This window comes from Sciurus vulgaris (assembly GCF_902686455.1).
Source record: "Sciurus vulgaris genome assembly, chromosome: 18".
Lineage (NCBI taxonomy): Eukaryota > Metazoa > Chordata > Mammalia > Rodentia > Sciuridae > Sciurus > Sciurus vulgaris.
Window position 1 is genome coordinate 8,032,051 of NC_136479.1, and position 19,815 is coordinate 8,051,865.

Sequence of the window (19,815 nt, forward strand, 5' to 3'; positions counted from 1 at the left end):
ACCCACCAAGAGCTTAATGTGCTGAGTGGGATGCTGTCACTCAGGTGTTTCAGTTGGAAGGCCCTCTTCATAACAGCTATCCCACCCAGGGACTATGTTTAAAATAAAAATTAAGAAAAGAAGACAAAAAGGGAAATCCATGCCAATGCTATTCTGCAGTGGATTTTGTAAATTGACTGTCACTGGGATGAAGTATCTAGTCTGGACCTAAGGAATGACTTGTTTTCAATTCAATTGATCTGTCTTCTAACATGCTACTAAACAATGACCCCGTGGTTACCATTGGTTTGAGACACCATTGTTAAAGCAATCACTATACTGTGTCCACAGGACAGAACTGAGCTGAGCCTGTCATCGATGATGCTTCTCTTCATGTCCTCTGAGCTCAAAGGAAATTGATCATTGATAATTGATAAATTGATAATCACAGTAACATGATGCGGGAAGACCTTTAGAGCCCATCCTGGTTGCTGTGTTTGCTATGTTTAGATGCCTCCCTGAGTCACTGTAATGCAGATTCTTACATGAAAGGATCTGAGAAGGCCTGTAGGTGAAGATGGTTTTGGTTTCAGAATACATTGATCAGAGAAACCCAATCGCTGCAATGTCCTATTCCTGGTACTGTTTCTCTGGATGCTTTCTGAGAAAGTCTGACTTGGTCCAACACCTTCATTTTGCCTATAGGAAAACAGGCTCATGTTCTCCTGGATTCCTGACTTGAGCACAGCCTGACTCTGACCACCTCTATTTCCTTTGCTTTCTCTCAGACCCCGAGCTGTGCGTTACCAGCCTGGCTTCTTCTCTTTAGACCTCAGTTTCCCCATTTGTAAAAGAAAGGTTTAGACATCCAGAAAGACCTCAGGTCTGCCTCCTGAGGCAGGAGAGATTAGGGACCCCTGCCCGTGACCCCCCCTCTCACCCCATGTCCTTTGCACAATCTTATGCAGTACTAGCTGGCACAACGAAGGCCTGCTTCTGCCCAGCTGCCCCCTTCACAGCTAAAGCAATGGGCCAATCCCTTAAAGTAAATCACAAGCTCCTGTTTTCCAAAGGCTTGCCTGTGCAGAGGCTCCAAGTTTGACCATAGTTACCTACAAGGGAAGATTACCTACTTAAGACCTCATCCATATTGCCTGCATCTCATGCATCTGATTTAAAACCTGGAACAATCATTTAGCACTTCGGCATTAAGCATCATGGGTAAGGCACAGTAATCTGTCAATCACCCCTCACTTATCATAAAACACTCCTAACAAAAAGACTGCCAAAGGTGAACAAGGAACTCAGAAACCATATAAACCTAAATCCCCTCTGAGTCCATCGACAGACACCTCTGTGCACCCCGCACAGATCTCCCTCCAATGAACTCGACTGCATCTCTTCATCTTGGTGAATTCTTCTCGCCCCCAGTATCGCCAGCTCTCACCCAGCCCCCCACACCTTTCACGCCTGGTTTCCATGATCCCACGGGTTTTCTTGGAGGTCTGGACTCTGGGATCAGCCAAGGCGCTGGTTGACCTTCCACAGCATCTATCCAAAGGCCGCACACCCTTCCTGCTCCTGGGACCCATTCAGGAATCAGCAGTAATCATCAAAAGTTTGGACTCTTCCTGAACAATTTCACTGCTGCTCCTGGTGACTGAAGAGAGCAGCAAAAGATTTCTGTTCTTGCTGGTATTTATGTATATAATGTAACCTGGTGTCCTCCAATGTAGACAGGGGACCAGGAGACACCCAGGTGCCCTGTAGAGAAAAGAATAAGGAACTGGAGTCAGAAAGTCCTGCATTCCACTAACCCTTTCCAGGCCCTCGATTTTTCATCAGGAAAATGGGTATAAAACCACCCTGCCTCCCCCCAGCACTGCAGCGAATGCTGTAAGGATATGTCTGGTAGAACAGAGCTCTGAATCACCCGTTGGTGGCAAGGGAGCTGGGGGTTTACCTCCCCTCATCCCCTCATTGTCAAAGGCTCCTCCCCGGCTCCTCTTGCTCCCAGACTGTGCAGATAGTGCAGGAAACTGCCAGCATCCCTATAGCACTGGCACCTATAAGTAGCTTCCAGGATTGGACAAAGGAGACCCATGGGGTGCTGAGCATACCCAAGACACCGGAAGGGCATGAGCCAAAGGAGGGCAGCATGAGTGCATGTGGCTCAGAGAAAGGGACAGAGGGCCAGAGATGGCCAGGCCCCTTCTGTGAAATGAGCCTGCATCTGTAACTACTGGGGTTTTCAGAGAGAAGAAGACAAACAAACACGTGTGTCACCATGATGTGGCCAGTCACCTGCCCACTAGTAAACAGTGCTTCCCCAGCAACTGGAATCTGATCCACCAAATCAACACCTGCTCCCTCTGAGGCAAAGAGCCCAAAGGCTCTCCTCCATGTGCCCAGGCCAGGGCTGCTTGGGGCCCCCCGTGCCTCGGGTGTCCCCCATGCTCACCATTGCAGGCAGCTTCGGTAGCCATCCCCACTTAGGCTGGCTCTCCACTGCAAAGGACGCTGCCCCACCCAAGCTCTCCCTCCACTGTGGCAGGGTCAGAGCAGTCCCAGGGGATAGCGCTACAAAGGCCCTGAAGTCAGACCACGTCAGGGCCCATTTCCCAAGGTCCCGGATGCAGAGGGAGAATGTGTCGACTATGCTCTGTCTGATTGATGAGTCTGCATAGGGAGGACTCTTGGGAAACATCTAGAAGTCATGTCTCCTGGCACCCTTGACCATCGAAGCATGCCAGCTCAAAGCTGCAGGAGCTCATCAAACCCAATGCTGACCATTAAAGGCGGGGACACTGAAACAGAGACATGAGGTAAGGTCACTTGGCTGCTAAGCATCCCACACAGCCTCCTTTCCATGTCTTCTGTCTGGCCTTTCCTGTCCAATATGGATTCCTTCATTGCATGTGAGTTCTGAAAGAAGCTCCAGTTAGGAAGTCACCATAAACTATCCCTTGAGGAGGACTCGTCCTTGGGACCATGTTAGTTAGTCAGTGTTCTGTTACTGTTATAAATGCCTGAGATAAATCAACTTAAAAGGAGGAAAGGTTTCTTCAGGCTCACAGTTTGAGAGGTTCCAGCCCATGGCAAGTTGGCCCTGCTGCTTTTGGACCTCTGGCAACGGCAGCACATCATGGCGGGAGCATGTGGCTAAGGAAGATGCTGGCCTCATGGCAGCCCGGAAACAAAAAGAAAGAGAAGAGGAGGGGCCAGGGTCCCAATGTCCCCCAGGAGCCCCCCAGTGACCTAACTTCCCTCCACTGGATCCCACCTCCTGGAGTCCTCAACCACTGCATGGTGCTGTAGGCCGGGAAGGAAGGCTTTTGGAGAATATTCAAGATCCAAACCATAGCAGGGACCCCAGGTGTGTGTACCACCACTGGGCCAATCAACAGGCATCCGGGTGCCCTGTGCCCTTTGGGTTCGGACTTGGGATTTAAGGGGTGAGGAAATTTCCAAAAAACAGATAGCACAGAGCATCAAACTACCCACTTAGAGCATTTGGTGGGGAGTAAAATATATCCCATCTCCCAGTCAAGATCTGACACCACTCGGGGACACCAGTGGCCACCACGGCAGAGCTGGGATTTGAACCCATTCTTGTTATACTGAAATTTGTACCCATGATTATCTTACTTAACGTGTGGGTCACTAACTTGCTGAGCCTCTTTCAATAGATCAGCTAACCTCCCTGAAGCTGGTTCTCCTCCACTCTCAGGGTACAAAATATCAGAGGGCAAACGCCTCGTGTTTGAACTTGCCCGTGAGCAGCAGGACCCCTTTTGCAAGCCAATGGTGCGTAAGCCTCACCCAGGAAGTTGCCAAGGATGAGCTCTGACCGGGGGTGGGGGCAGGTGGGAGGCTGGGGTCTGACGCCCCTCAGCTCCCCTCGCCCCCGGCTCAGTCCACCCCCACCTGCCACCACAGCTCATTGACGCAGCTCTGGAACTCTGCTGAGCACCCTGGGAACATGTCCTGCATGTCACTTCACACTGACCAGGAGGAGCAAGAGGCTGGACAGAATCACCCCTCGGGAACAGTGAGCAAGGCAGGCTCCAGGACCCAAGGCTTCAAACACAGATCTGAGACCTGGCTTCCAACACACACTGGTCACGGGACCCACCTGGATTCCTGAGCCTCTCTGTGGCCCAGTTTCCTCATCTATAAAATGGGGGTACTAATAGCACTCAGCCTGGCACGTGGCGACAGTAGTACGTGCAGTACCCATAACCGCCACAACTTATACTTACCACAGAGGGTGTGCGAGGAGTTAATTAAATAAGGCGGCACACACCAAAGCATTTGGCATAGTGTCCAGCCACAGGAAGGGCTTAACGCACGTCACTTATTAGTACGCTCAGTCTTGTCTTTACCTTTGGGCCTAGGGAAGAGGTTCCACTGAGACATTGCTGTTCCTGATGCTCTGACGGCCTTGCTGAGCCGATGGCCCTGGTGCATGCTCAGGAAGGTGTGGCCCAAAGGGCGCAGGAGGTGGCCATTGGTCGGCCCTCTCTCTCCAGTTCAGTGTGTCCCAGATGGTGCCCACGGGGGTGCTGGCGCGGTGACACGTTGGCATGCCTGCTTCCTTGCACAGTTCACTGAGCCACACACGGTGCCCGGGAGCCTCAGGCTGTAGCCTGCTCTGCCAAGGAGGCAGGCCAATCCACCTGGACCCGGGGAAGACAGGCATGATGAGCTCCAGGGAGCCGGGCAGAGCCTCAGTCTCCAGAGAGGATCGGCCACCTCCCCAAGCTCCTGCGGCTCCCACAGCTCTATTGGGAGAAGGAGAGGAACAAGAGCAGAAAGCCAGGCCCCGCTGACCCTGAGTCCCTGCCTATCTTCACCCCTCCTCTAAAAGCAACAGCTTTAGAATGCAACCACGAAGCCAAAAGAAAATGACCCTTCAAACAAAGAGAAGTCATTTTCTTCACCTGTAGAAACAGAGATGATGATAAATCAATCAATCCTTCGGCAACCCCGGTCCACATCTGAGATTCAGACACCACAGTCAGGAAATGTTCAAAAGAAATTGCTTCTGTACTGAGCTATGCCCAGGCCTTTTTCCTTGTCAATATTCCCTAAGTAATACAATGTAACAATTATTTACATAGAATTTGCATGTATTATACGTTATAAATAATCTAGAGGTGATTTAAGTATAGGGGAAGGTTACCTTATCTGCATGGCAAACACCGCTTCGTTCTATGTAAGGATTGAGCACTCTCAGAATTGTCTACCATGGACATTCTGTATCCAGGCCCTCTACAGATACCAAGGGACAGGCTGTGTTGACTTCACGGTCCCTGTGGGGATTAATGATATATTGCATCCAAAGACTGGCATGGTGCGTGCCACATAGAAATAAATATCAGCGACTACCAATGTCTGTTTTATATTTGCATTTGTATCTGTACATAGCACAGTGGCAAAAGCATTTTGGAACCCTCCTGCCCAAATTTGAATCCAGAATGCACTTCCTCCTCTTTGTGTGATCGTGGCAAGTTGCTGAGAAGCCCTTTCCTCTCAACCTATAAAATGGGGATGTTATCTGTGTCTCCCTTACAGGATTGCTAAAAAGAGTAAATTAGATTGAACATGGCCCTTGATACATAGTCAGAGATCAATAAGCAGAGGCTAATGTTATTATCAGCTGGCACTGGGATTATTACCCAGGGTCGCACAGTTAGAATTGAAAGAGGTGCTTCCTGACTCCCACTGGGGGTTCACTCTGCTACTTGCTGCTTGCCCTACTCACCCACATTAAATTCCTGGCTCTGCCCTCTGAGAGTCACTGTTCCTAAAAAAGAACTCCATTTGTACTGGGAAGTCACAAATAAATTGTCACCAAGGTCCAGCGGTCAGATCCAATTGCATAAGAACATTTCTCTTCATCAGGCAAAGCTGCACAGGGAGTCGGGGACGCAAAGCCAGCAGACCTGCCTGGGGCCACGGCTCTGCCCCTCCTCCCCTGGGGCGCAAAGGCAGTGTCGGGCAACGCATCCTGTCTCCCTGAGCCTCAGTCTCTCCATCTGCAAGATCAGGATGCAACCAGGTAAAGCATCTGGATAACACTGGTTGAGTTTTTAATAAATGTTTCAATGAATAATAAGTAGGAGTATACTTTACAGCTTTCTTCCTTAAGTGAGGCATTTGTGGGTCTGTTGTTTGTCTGGGTCTTTTGTTTTATTCTTCGAGAGAGGTGAAGGATCTTTGGTGATGTCTGTCCTTGAGAAAGCGTGGAAGCTACATGAGACCTGGGGTTCTGAACTGAATCCTAGAACAGAAAGAGAACAGAAAAGGAAACCCGCAAATCAGAACAGAGCCTGGAGTTTTAACAAGAAATGCACCGACGTTAATTTCTCAGTTTTGACCAAAGCACAGAGTTGTGTAAGATGCTGGCATTAGGGAAACTGCAGGAAAGGTCTATGGAATCCCCTCTGCTCTCTCTTCAAGATTTCCACAAACCTAAGATTACTCCACAATAAATAGCTTATCTAAAATAATCAAAAACCTGTGTAGGCTTAAGGAAATTACTTAAAGGCTCTTATCACACAAAATATCTCCATAAGGGAATGGAAGGAGCCAATCACAGGAACTGTCTGCAGGGAGGCGTGCTGGTGACTAAGGACAGGCAAGGCGAAGGGACAGCAGAGAGGCACAGGTGACGAGAGGGTCCCTGCGGGCTGCAGGCTGGAGTTGCTGGCCGCACATACAATGCCTTCTGTGTAAGAGTGACTAGAAGGCGAGGTGGCAGAGAGCGGCGGGCGGCGTGTTCAGGAGGTCCCTGAGTATTTGTGTGCTCCCTGGCATCAGGCAGCATAGTTAAAGGAACTGCAAAGGGAAGCGAAGGAGCTCTGGTGGCCAAGGCAGAGCCTGGGCTCCATCGTGCCCAGGCCTGGGGCCCTCAGTGTACACTCTCAGACCTGCTCCACCTCCTCCAATGAAAAGCGACCCGGCTGTCTGCAAGGGGCTGAAGACCCCCGTGACAGCAGAACACACTGCTCCCCGGTGCCAAACCCTTTCCAAGCTGGCTGCAGCATGTGGGCTCATGTGAAGCTCAGAGCACGCCGGAGCCTGGAACGGGTGTCTCTGTGGTGCAACGGTGGACATGGAAGCAGCTCGCAGGTGCTGAAGAGTGAGGGTTTGAATTGGGGCTTCTGGGTTCCACCCAGTGGGCCGCACGGCCTCATAGCCTCCAGGCAGGAAGAAGCCACTGCCTTCCGGAAGGTGTTTTGGCAAGTGGCAGGAGCCCTGTTGAATGGGGAGGGAGCGGCTAGCATCTTCCTGGGTCCCTGGTTGCAATTCTCATCACAACCAATAGAGGGCAGCAGCTGAGATCCTAACCACAAGCGAGGAGGATCCCCGCACTGTTTTCAAAGTCAAGGTGTCGCCTGGCTTGCTGGCTGTACCAGCTACTCTGGAGGCCGAGGCTGGAAGATCGCTTGAGTCCAGAAGTTTAGGCCTGGGAACATAATGACATACTATCTAAAAAACAAAACAAGGTGTGAGGGTCTGGGGTTGTGGCTCAGTGGTAGAGTGCTTGCCCAGCATGTATGAAGTACTGGGTTCCATCCTCAGCAAAAAACACATAAAATATACAATTTGATGTTTAAAAAAATAAAAAGCAAGATGTTAGAAGCACAATAAACTCAGACCCAAACGCTAAGCTTCTGACATCTAAGGTTTCTAGATTCATTTTGAAGGCACGGAGTGAGGTAGTAACACAGATTCAGTTTTTTAAACCAGCATCATCACACGGGGAGGGGCGGAGTGGTGCAGTGGAGGGAGCTGGGGTTTTGCAGCCATATTAGGATCAGTCTGAATCTTCCTCCCATTCTTTGGACAGGTCATTTAACCCTGTCAAACCTCAGCTTTCCCCTCTGTGAAATGGAGTCAGCAGTACCTGCCAATTCTGAATAATAATGGGGGTGGCACTGAGGAAGCCCCAAACAGTAGCATGGTTTATAGTAGAATAGAGCTTGAAGTCTCCGAAGACTTTAGCACTAAGAATAACGTCATTTGAATACTAACTGCACCAGGTACCAGGCTAAGCATTATATGCCCTATACCATCTGGTCCTCAGACTAATCCTCTGTGTTGTGTGTAATTATTACAGCTGAGAAATGAACCCAGAATAGTAAATTACTTGCCCAAAGTCACACAGGAAACCAGCTGCATTGCCAGGACAAAAAGCCTCTTTCTGGCTCTGGTCAACTCCACCTAACTCTCTTTCGCTCTGTCTTATGGAGAAGGCGAGACAATCCCAGTTCAGAAATCTCAAAATTCAGTGGCCAGTAGCTATCCACAGTAGAGATTGAAGTGCAGATCTGTGGGCTCTGTCTCTGTAAATTCTGACTCCGAAGATCTGCAGGGGAGTCCAGATTTTCACGTAGTGGATCGTATTTTCTAAAGCTGGCCACAGCAATGCTCCCCATTCCACATACTCTTCTAGAACTTCAGAGGGGGGGGCTTTTTTTGCACCCTTGACCTACAGATTGCAGCAGAGACATAGTTCAGAAAGATGCAATGCAATGCCACCTTGTCTTAGGGCATGCGCTCTTGGAACACAGCCACCATGCTGTGAGGAAGCCCAAGCATCCCATGGAGAGGCTTTTTTTGGCAGAATCCACAAACAAACAAGCGTACCAAATGGACAACCATATGAGTCAGCTCAACAGTAAATCCTCTGGTTCCCAATAGAGCTGTCCCAGCAAAGGCACTTGTACTGAACCCTGCCCAAACTGAGGATTCGTTAATAAGCCAGTCGTTGTTTTGAAGTCTTTAAGACTTGGGGCAACGTGTTACCCAGTAATAGATAAGCAATACGCTATATTTTTGACAAGTCTCCCCCCAAGTGATTCTAGCACAGGTGATCAGAAGTCAAAATTTTGGAGTGGATTTTGCCATCTTTGTGAATTAGGCAGTAATATTAATTAACCGCCAATGTACCCATCCCATTGGAGACTTTGTTTAGCCATGTTAGCAGAGAGACTTTGAAAGCCCTTTCCTCTGATGAATGGGTTAATTGACTTAACGGTGGTGATGGTATCACAGGGTACACATGTCCAAATTCATCAAATTGTATACATTAAATGTGCACAGTTTTGTACCAAGTACACCTCAATAAAAGTGATTTAAAAAGAAAAAGAGTCCCTTAGTGAGGTTAATGAGTGTGACCCTGAGCATCTTCTACGTCTTCTTTGATATACAACCGTTCCCAAGAATCCCTGGAGCTCTCCACAGTTCTAGGTAAGCAAATCCAATTTCCCATCCATATTTGCAGAGGTATTTGTTACCTAAACAAGAAGCAGTCTTGCAAATTCTTGGGTAAATAACCCAAGTCCAAGAACAATATTCCCAGGCCAGTAGCTACAAGATGCAGGAAATGACAGGTCTCTTGGGACCTGCTTGGTTTTGCTCACAGACTCAGCTGGGAGTCAGTTCAAGGAGTGTGTGACCACTGACACTCTTGGTAGGGAAGGAAACCAAAGAGGACTGGAGGACCAGACCACGTGAACTCGCGTCCTGACTGTGAGTTATTAGCTGTGTGTCTTTGGGCGTGTTGCTTAACATTTCTGAACATCAGTTTTCCAGTCTGCAAAAAGAGATTACTAATTGTTTCTTCATTGGGTTGCTATTAAGATAATGCAACTATGCAACTATCTTACACAGGAAGACCTACCAAGAGTGTCATGACCTTACCATGCCAGTAACAGAAGCGACTGTTTCTTAATGTGTTATTAATGTATGCTCCCCAGATGTGTAACAGGAAAATCAGAGTGATAGGACAGATCCTGAGGTGCAAATCAGGAGGCCTGAATTCTTGTGTTGGTTTTGCACGTCCTGCTTGGATACCTCTGCCGGACTCAGTGAGGTGGAGAGGGACTAGGAGATGCTGAGCCTCTGGTTTGCTCTCACCTTCCCCTGCTTTGGACTGCTGAGTCCTAGTGCTTAATATACTAGACATTTTTAGCAATAAACGACAGAAAGAAATTCCAAAGCAGCTTGTGACGAAGATAGGAGAAATCATTGGCTCAGAGAAACCAAACCCAGATTTGAACAGTCAGACCCCAGGGATGCAGCTAGATCCCAAAAGCTGGAATTGGGTCTCCCTTCCCCTCCCTTCCTCCCTGTTCCTCACTCACTGCACGCTCCCCACCTTGCCAGATTGCTTCCTCCATAGGAAACACTCATGGCCTGCACCCTATTATACCCCTGAGACCTAGACCCGCAGGAAAGAAGGATTAGCGCCCTGCCTTCCTAAGACCAAAATGGCCAGAGCAGAGGCATGAGGCATGTTGGCCAGTGTAGAACAGCTGCCAGCTCCTTGGCCACTCGGCCTTGACCTTGGAGTGGGGTCATGCTGGAACACCAGGGCTCTCTTGGCACCTCAAGCCAGCCGGTCTGCACGCCTGAATTTACGACTCCTGCATTGCACCCCCCAGGGGGGCCCTTACATCTCCATCCTTGCTTTCAAAGTGCCCCCACTTCTGCCCTAATATAATTCTCCCCACTCCCTGCAGGACTGGACCACTGAGCTACATCCCCAGCCACCCTAATAGAATTCTTATCACAAGCTCCCAAAGGGAATGAAATCAGCAGCATTAAATCCAGTGCAATGCAGAGGACGTGGGCTGGGGAAGCTGGGAGCCGTGAGGCGGGCATCCTCCCATCTTGCTGCCACCAAGACACAATTTTGTGTGCAAGTCCCTAATAAAGTACACTTCATGCATTTCTGGATTTGCGCATCACTTTCTTCAGTGTCTTGGCATCTTCCACCTGTGGAGATCGGCTTTCCTACACCACTGGATTTTTCCAAAACACGTGTCCAGAGATACACAGCCTGTGCACATCAAAGGACGCAGGTACCTGAATTCCTCTTGCAGGATTCTTTCCCAGAACACTCTGTGAACTCACCTGGATGCTTGTGTAAGAAGGCCCCGCCCTGCAGCTGCACAGGCACTCCACAGGGGGCGCTCTCTGGAGGCTGCCTTCTGGGCCTCAGAGCACACTTGCCTTGAACAGCACGAGCTTCTTCCAGACCCTTGTAACCTGCCAAGAATGGAAGAAACAGAAACAGATAGCCAGCTCCAAGCTCTGGCAGAAGAGCAGACTTAATCCTGAATGACCACGTGGCAGCCCAGCCTCCAGCCCTCCCCTGGGCATCCTGGGGACCTGCTCCCCAGGCTTCATGAGGCCTCCCCAGAGAAGGCAGGGAGACTTCCTGACCTCCCTGCTTCGTTCAGAGCGTCTGGCCCACTCCTGACAGGGTGTGGGAGCTGGTAAGCGGGCTCGCAGGCTCGTGTGCCCGGCTCTGTGGCCTCGGAGGGTTCTTTTCCTTGTGTGCTTCCTTTTCCTCATTGATAAAAAGAGTACTTATGTCAGGGTTTATTGTGGAAACAAAATAGGAGCGTCAAAACAGTGTTTGGAGTCGTGCTGGCAGCGGAGAGGGTTCTCGGTGTTGGCACACTTGGGAGAGTGGACTATAGAGGGGGTGCTTTTTATTAAGTTGCTTTCATATTATAAAAGCAACCACAAAGAAGAACAGGAAAGACGGAAGCTGGGGCAGTTACAGGAGCCATGGGCCTGGGCGGCTCAGCCGGTCGGGTAGCGTGGTGGGCAGAGGGTGCTTTCTAGACTTAACCACCGAATCAGAAAACATGCGACTAAGGGCAGCCAGGGCCTGTGATCAGATCCTGCTTCACACGAACATACAGGGCTTCTTGCAGGACCACTGGGACTATTTAAATATGGACTATACATTAGCTCACACTGAGAGATTATCTCTAATTTGTCAGATATGATCCCGATATTCTGGACAGGTAGGAAAACATCCACTTCTTTAAAGGTGTATATTGAAATAGCTGAGGATAAAAGATCCTGAGGTCAGTAACTTTGAAATATGCACCCAAAAGAAAAAAGATGTCAAAATCAGGCAGAAGGTTAGCCATCGTGAAGTCTAAATGATAGGCTTATGGGTGTGCCTGACACTAGTTTCCACTGTTGTAACATGAGGGGAAATTTTCATAATAAAACATGATATCATCAAAAACTAAAAGCCACAGAAAGCATACCAAAGATAACATAATAACTCCATGTAGAAGAAAGTCACCGATAACGTTTGATGTCTCTCCTACCAATTTCTGTCCTTTGCAACATCAGTCTGGTCTCACGGTGCGTGAAGTTCTGTAGTCTTTTTGTTTTAACTTTAAAGCATGTTTTCTTATTATTAAAAAGTCTTTACAAACATCAGTCTCAATGGCTCCAGAATACTCCTTTGAGGGGATAAAAGGAGAATCATTAGTTCCTTTCCCACAGATTTGAAATTATATTAAAATGATGATGTAAAAGAAGACAGAGGCTAATGTTCCCTGAGCACTTACCCTGAGCCTGGTGCTGACACGCATCATCTTTTAATCTTTGCAACCTAGGAAGTAACTACTATTATCAACTCCAGAGGAAGAGACTGACACTCAGAGACATTAAGTGATCTACTCAGGGTCACACAGCTAGGGAGGGGCAGAGCCCAGACCCAAACTCAGGCTGTGAGGGCTGCATATAAGCTCACACCTTTACCTTCTTTCTTTTATTCATTCATCAAACATTGATAGGGCCCTGCCTGGGTCAGATGCTGATGCTGGGTTCCCGCCGCCGCAGTTCAGCTCATGATTTAACACAGGCAGAACAGAGGTTGCAAAAACCGTGAGGCCAGAATCTACGACACCTGCATTCCTTCTCCGCAGCAGGTGACAAAGCCAAATCTTGGGCTTCTAGTAATGACTCTTCCCGCCCAGGAAGAAGGTGTCTGGCAGCCAGAGAAAGGGCCGGGGAGGGGGGGGTGGATAATGTGTTACTGATAATTAATGACTCCAGAAAGCTTTGAATATTCATATTATTTATTCATACCCCTAGCTGGCTGTACCAGCACCAACAGTGTGTTTTAATGAGACTGAGCATTGTTAAATCAACTTAATTGACATTTTTATGGTGTTCAGCAGGCCCCAAACACAGGACTTTCAGCTGGGGAGCTGAATAGGAGCTATGGAAGAATGGGACCCCACAGAGCCCGGCACCAAGGAGAAGCCACTGAGGGGCCACTGGGCAGGGCACTGGATCCAGGAGCTGTGTGCCTCGGCCCTGCTGGTCCTGCACTCTGGCCACATCATAGAGGTGCTGACCTGGAGGTTGCTCCTAAGAGCTGCAGTCTTGGGCCTGGACTTTACTGCCCAGTGCCTCAGTTTTCCATCTGCAAAATGGGAATGATAATAGTTCTTTTCTGACAGTGTTGTTAGGAAAATAACACACATTAATTTATGTAAAGAACTTACAACTGGCATTCAGCTATTTCTGTGGTTGGTTTTAACATGTTCACTGAATATTCTGGATCATCTTCTGCAAGATTTATATCTCTGCCCTGCTGAACTCAGCAATGGCCATGTGACTTGCTTGGGCCACTCATTTGCAGATGCAACTGACATGTGTCACTTCCCAGCAGAGTCAAGAGCCAACGTATTATTTAGTATCTTTTCTTCTGTCTGCCATCAGACTGGGGTGTTCCACGTAGTAGTTCTTTTACCTGCCAGGTGGCAGAGCAAAGGTGCCATGGAGCAGGGCCACTGCCAATCCACAGTGGACATGCAACCTGAGAAAGAAATCAGCATTTGTTGCCAGAGGCCCCTGGGCTTTGGGGGCCTTTTGTTACTGCAGCAAACCTAACCTGTCATCAAGAGCACAGTATCTAGTCTTAACATGTTCTCAGTCCAACAGGAAATACCTAATAACTAGACAAGGACATGACAGGAGAGAACAGAGGGGTGGCAGGAATACCAAGGACCAGCACCAGATCCTCCCAGGAAGGACTGGGTGGGAGCAACCTTGAAAACCTCCATTTATTGAGCTGGGAGGAAGGATTGCACAACAGGGTGATACCAACATCTCCTCACTGCTCACTCTGCTGCATGTAGTGTACAGGTATCACCTCACTTAGTCCTCTCAGTGGTCCTATGAAAGAGATGATGATGGCGATGGTGATGATGTGAAAATGGTAATGATGATGGTGACAGTGACCATGGTGATGATGATGATGGTGGTGATGGTGATGATGCTGGTGGTGATGGTGATGGTGGTGATGGTGATGGTGATGGTGATATGGTGATGATGAGGGTGGTGATGGTGATGGCGGTGATGGTGATGATAATGATGATGATGGTGGTGACGATGATGATGGTGATGATAATGATGATGATGGTGGTGACGATGATGATGATGGTGGTGACGATGATGGATAGGATGATTTTATGGGTTTCTATCTTGTTTCCTATGCTCCTGGAACGAGAAGCCCTCAGTCAGAGGACGGGTCAAAATAAATTATGTCAACAGTCATAAGTTCCATACACTGAATCTTAGTCCTTCAGTTGAGAGACTCCAATGTCAAACACATCTTGTTTGGGCTAGTTAGATATGTGCTTCATGTACTACAATGCACTTTATGTTTTTATGCACTATAAAAGGGCACCTACCTGTACCTGCCACTTGGTCAACTGGAATGGAAAGATCTAACAGATGCAGAAAGTTCTAGAATTCAAGATATCCATTCAATAAACATTGCCTGGTCATCTACTCCATGCCAAGTCCCACGCTGACTGCTAGGGGATTGAGGTTTTTGCAAATGCTATTTCTTCCAACCAGAATGTTCCTCTCCCATATCCACATGGTTCCCCTATTCCCTGCACTAAAGGCTCTGCTCAAGAGTCCTCACATCAGAGGAGATGATTGTGGATTCATTAATGCTATTCATTGAATATTCTGCTTCCCTTCTCTTTTCAGGTATGTGAGCCCTTCCCTGACTTCCTTAGATTACTGTGGCCAATAAAATGTGAGCCAAAGCCTTTCCACTTTCCACACCTCCCCCTGTCATGACAACCCAGGTCTCCAAGAGGGAAGGGGAGTTGAATTCTTAGCTGACCCTTGGTGGGCTTGCTGCATGAATGAGAAAATGAGCTTTTGTTGTTAAAAACCATGAAAACACGGGTTGTTTCTGCAGCATACCCTAACCCATCCTAACTAATGGAGCTTTCCTGAAAGCTTAAACCCAAAGAACATCTCCTTTCACTCAGACTATTTAGTTTCCTTTTATCTTAGCACTCATCACAATCTACTAGCATATATATATATCATAAGTTTGATCTTACTTCCATCCTCTTGAATATAAGTTCTTGAGGGCAGGAATTTTGTTCTCCCAGTATCCTCAGTGTTTGAACAGAGTGCCTGGGTACAGGAGGCCCAGCACATTTGTTTATGGAATAACCTGATGGATGAATGAAGAGATGAGACATTGATCCTATCCTCTACACAGGCAACTGGTGAGCAAAATCAGCCAAAAGCTACAAAAGCACAGAAGAAACTCCTAATTCTGCAGGGGGCATTGGTCCAAGATTCCTAGAGGTATGACTGCTAAGATGAGTTTTGAAGGACATGAGAAGGTTGGGAGCAGAGGCACAGGTAAAGGGCACATGTACTGACATTGCCAGAGCAGAGTTTTTGTTATAATTGATCAAATCAACAAGAACAGGTATTATACAAAAAAACAAAAGTTTGTGATAGAAAAGGTTTGGGAAACCTTAAACACAGTTTAAACCATGCCTGTAGCCCAAGACTTCTCAGAGCCTTGAATAGGCTACTATACACTGTAGATACCCAAGGGTTTTGTGGTCTGAAGCGTCTCCTAAACTGATTTTGTCTTAAACTCTTCTGAAGGGCAGAACTGCTCAAAGTTCTCTGTGGAAAATGCAAGGCAAGAGTAAAGTGGAAAACAGAGAGAGAACTAAGTTGAGCCTAGAAAGGTCGACAAGGGACAGAAATCAGTCTAAGAGGATCTGTGTGGCCAGAAAGGTACATCTCACCTGAAGGCAATGTGGTGCATGCGATGAGCGTGGAGGGCAGACAGGTTTTATTACCATCCGCCATCATGGAAAATGGACGTCCTTGCTGGTCTAACCACCAGCACCAGGAATCAACAGCTGATGGACAAGGAGACCCTGGGCTTGGGAAGGAGGACGGCTTTCAGCAAGCCCCAGGGCTCCTCTGTGCCTCATCATCCACATCTTCATGATGGCTCAAGCTAAATGCAGCCGGCCCTCCCGACATGTGGGAGCTGCGTCCACGGACTCAACTGACTGCAGATGGAAAATATTCAGGAAAAAACTGCACCCAAACTAAACATATACAGACTTTTTTCTTATCACTATTTCCTTTAAAAGGGACAGTCGAACAACTATTTCCCTAGCATTTACTATTATAAGTAACCTACAGATAATTTATAGTACCCAGGAAGATGGGCATGGGTTGCATGTAAATACATCATTTTACATAAGTGTTATGGCTTGAATGCGTGGTGTCCCCCAAAAGTTCATGTGTGAGACAATGCAAGGAGGTTCAGAGGAGAAGTGATTGGGTTGTGAGAGTATTAGCCTAATCAGTGAATTGATCCCTGCTGGGATTAACTGGGTGGTAACTGGAGGCAGGTGGGGTGTGGCTGGAGGGAGTGGTTCATTGGGGCCGTGGCTACGGGGTATATATTTGTATCTGGAGAGTGGAGTTTGTCTCTGTTTCCCTCTGCTGCACTCTTCTGCCACGATGCCCTGCCTGACCTGGAGCCCCAAGGAACAGAGCTTGCTATGGATCGAGACCTCTGAAACCGTGAGCCCTCAAATAAACTTTTCCTCCTTTAAAATTGCTCTGGTCAGATCACTTAGTCACAGCAGTGAAACAGCTGACTAAAACAATAAGAGACTTGAGCATCCTGAGGCATCCTGGACCCACCCCGTGGTTACCAAGGCACAGCTGTGTTGACTTCACGGAGTCACTGTGAAGATAGAACAATACACTGCAAACACAAATTGGGCTGGTGCCTGAAGCCCCTGTCGCCTGGTCGATCAGGTGGGGATGATACTGTGCCTTTCTCATGGGTTGCTAAGAAGATTAAATCAGACTAGCACAGCCCCTAAGACACGGTCAGGGATGGACAGCAGGGGCCACTGTTGGGAGCACCAGTGGATACTTGTCCACCTGCGGCTCTGAAGGGCTGTGAAATGTGGAGCCCACCACATAGACTTCGTCTATTACACTATTACCACGTGGACAGCATTTCCCTGCAGACAGACCTCAAAACCTGCAGCAGGGTCCCCAACCAGGAATGCCTTTGCCCCACAGGACACTTGGCTGAGTCTGGAGAAACTTCTGCTCGTCACACCTGGGGATGTTACTGGCATCACCTAGGTATAGGCCAGGGACGCCACTAAACATCCCACAGTCACAGGATGGCACAAAGGACAATCCACGAACACACCAGCAGTGGCAAGGGGGAGAACCCCGGCCAAGAGCTAAACCAGCTGGGTTCAAATCCTGGCTCCACCATTAACCAGAGTGAATGTGGACACAGGTCTTAAGTCCCCTGAGCCGCAAGTCCTTCACCTGTGAAGTGGGACCAAAAATGACCCCCACACCACAAGAATACACAGTGTTAAAATGTAGAATATGTTCCTGTTAGAATAAGGCTCACTGCAGAGAGCATCCTGTTTTATCTGCCAAGCCATGTGCTAGACGCATTTCACAGATGGTTACTGGTCTTCACATTAACCCATTTTATAGATAGAGAAGTTGAGGCTTCCAATTCTCAACTTCCTACTTCCCTTTATAAAGACCCTGTGATGACGCAGGATCCATTTGTATAATCCAGAAAAATCTCCCCACTCCAAGATCCTTACTTAACCACATCTGCAGAGTCCTTCGTGCATGAGATACATATTCACAGGGTCCGGGGAACGGGATGTGTACCAATCTGAGAAGGTCACGACTGTCGACCATACCCACCAGGACTGTGTGAGTACAGATCTTAAGGACCACTGAACCTGGAAGTCTCAGCGGGTTTCAGGAACGATTCCAAAACAGATGCAGCTCCTCAGTGCAAGAGCCCAGAGGCCAGAACGGGACCCACGTGGGAAAACAAAGCCAGCACTGAAGCCAAGGGCAGACTGGGGCTGAGCGGGGCAGCTTTAGCCCCCGACCCCCAGCCCACGCAGGTGGGAAAGAGGAGCAGAACCAGGGCTTGGACGGAGCTGAAAGTTCCTCCTGACCTCTCTGGATTCATCTGCGTGGGCTGCCAACACCAAGCCTCACAGACAGGGCGGCTGAAACAGCAAACATGTTTTGTCATAATTCCAGAGGCCAGAAGGCCAAGACGAAGGTAGCAAGCATATTATCTTCTGAGGTCTCCTGGTGGGCTTCTAGAAGGCACCTTTCTGTGACTTTCCTTCTCTGTGTATCAGTGCCCCAATCTCTTCTTCCGAGGACACTAGTTGCATTGGACCAGGACCCACCCTTACACCTCTTTACTTCCTTACCTCGTAAAGATTGTCTCCAAATACCTCCACCCTCTGAGGTTCTGGGAGTTAAGACGAACATTTGACGTCTGGCAGACACAGTCCATCCCCAAACACTCAAAGCAACAAACTCCAACATCTCCCAGGTGCCTCCTACCCTCAGACGAAGCCAGAGACGTGCCTCTTTCCCCAGAAACCGTGGGAATTTGAAAACCTCCAGGCACCAGGGCAGGTGGAGGTAGGGAAGCCATGGACTCCCCCAGCACACCAAGCCCCGATCCCCCTGGGGCACGGCGAGGCTCTCTTTCAAAGTGAATTTGGGACGTGGAGTGTTTGGGGAGAGTTATGGGATTGTTTCTGCTTGGACAAATGACCCCATGACACACCCAAACCAGAGACTGAAACAGGCCTCCCTCTATCCCCAGAGGAAACGGCAATTGCTGGGGAAGCTCCTGCCTGGAAGACGGGAAGAGGGTGCGTGGGAAGGGGGCTTCTGCTTCTCCCAGGGAGGCTGCCCCGGGAGGAGAGCCAGGAATAACCCGGGCACCGCAGGCAGAAGGGCAGCAGGAAGCACCTTTCTATCCCTTTCTAGGGGAGGGGGTTTCAAAATGTGTTCCACTTCACCTCTCCTTTCAGGGCATGACTGACGTGCAACAGAAGAGACCGCCATCCTGGGTCCTGTTCTGGAATCTTCCTGCATGCACCTCAGCATAAAGACCCATCAGATCTCAATCACAGCCTCCTCAGAGATCCACCTGATGCCCACTGGGTTACCCGGATCCGTTGTTAAAATTCCGAGATGCTCTGCTTGCGACGGGTGGCCAGCCGTATCCCCCAGACCCTAGGTGCCCCTGCCACATGTGCCTCCCCAGGAGCCCCCGTTTCCCGTGACCAGCCGATAGAGAGGCAAGATGACAAGAGAGGCTCCAGGGCCTCGCGAAGGCCGTGGTGCTTCCAGGGGCCCACGGTATTCTGAGCATTCCTCGCTCCAGGGATTCCAACCCCAAAGCTCCCCCACTTCTGTTTAAAACTCACGTCACTGCCCCCTCACCCCTCCAGGGACAAAGAGAACAGCTGTTCCCTGCCACTCACACAATAGCCCCCTCACAGCGACAGTGTGAGACAGGCAGTCCCTGTCACCCGTACACCCCGCAGGAAACGTCCAGAGAAAGCAACGAGTGCCAACCCCACCGTCCCCAGGAAGCCCGCAACACCCGACTCTTTCCCTTGTCTCCTGAAAAGTCCTAATCATCATCATCCCGGGCAAATCAGGTCCCACAAGATGATTATCTGCTGGGAAATTTTACATTTTTAAAGCAGTTCTTTGAAATAACACTGATACAGAGACATTTGAACAAGACCTGGTGACTAAGATTGAAGAGTCACAGAACTCCCTGCCAGGCTTCCAAATATTTATTATTATTTTAGAAATTCAAATTATTTC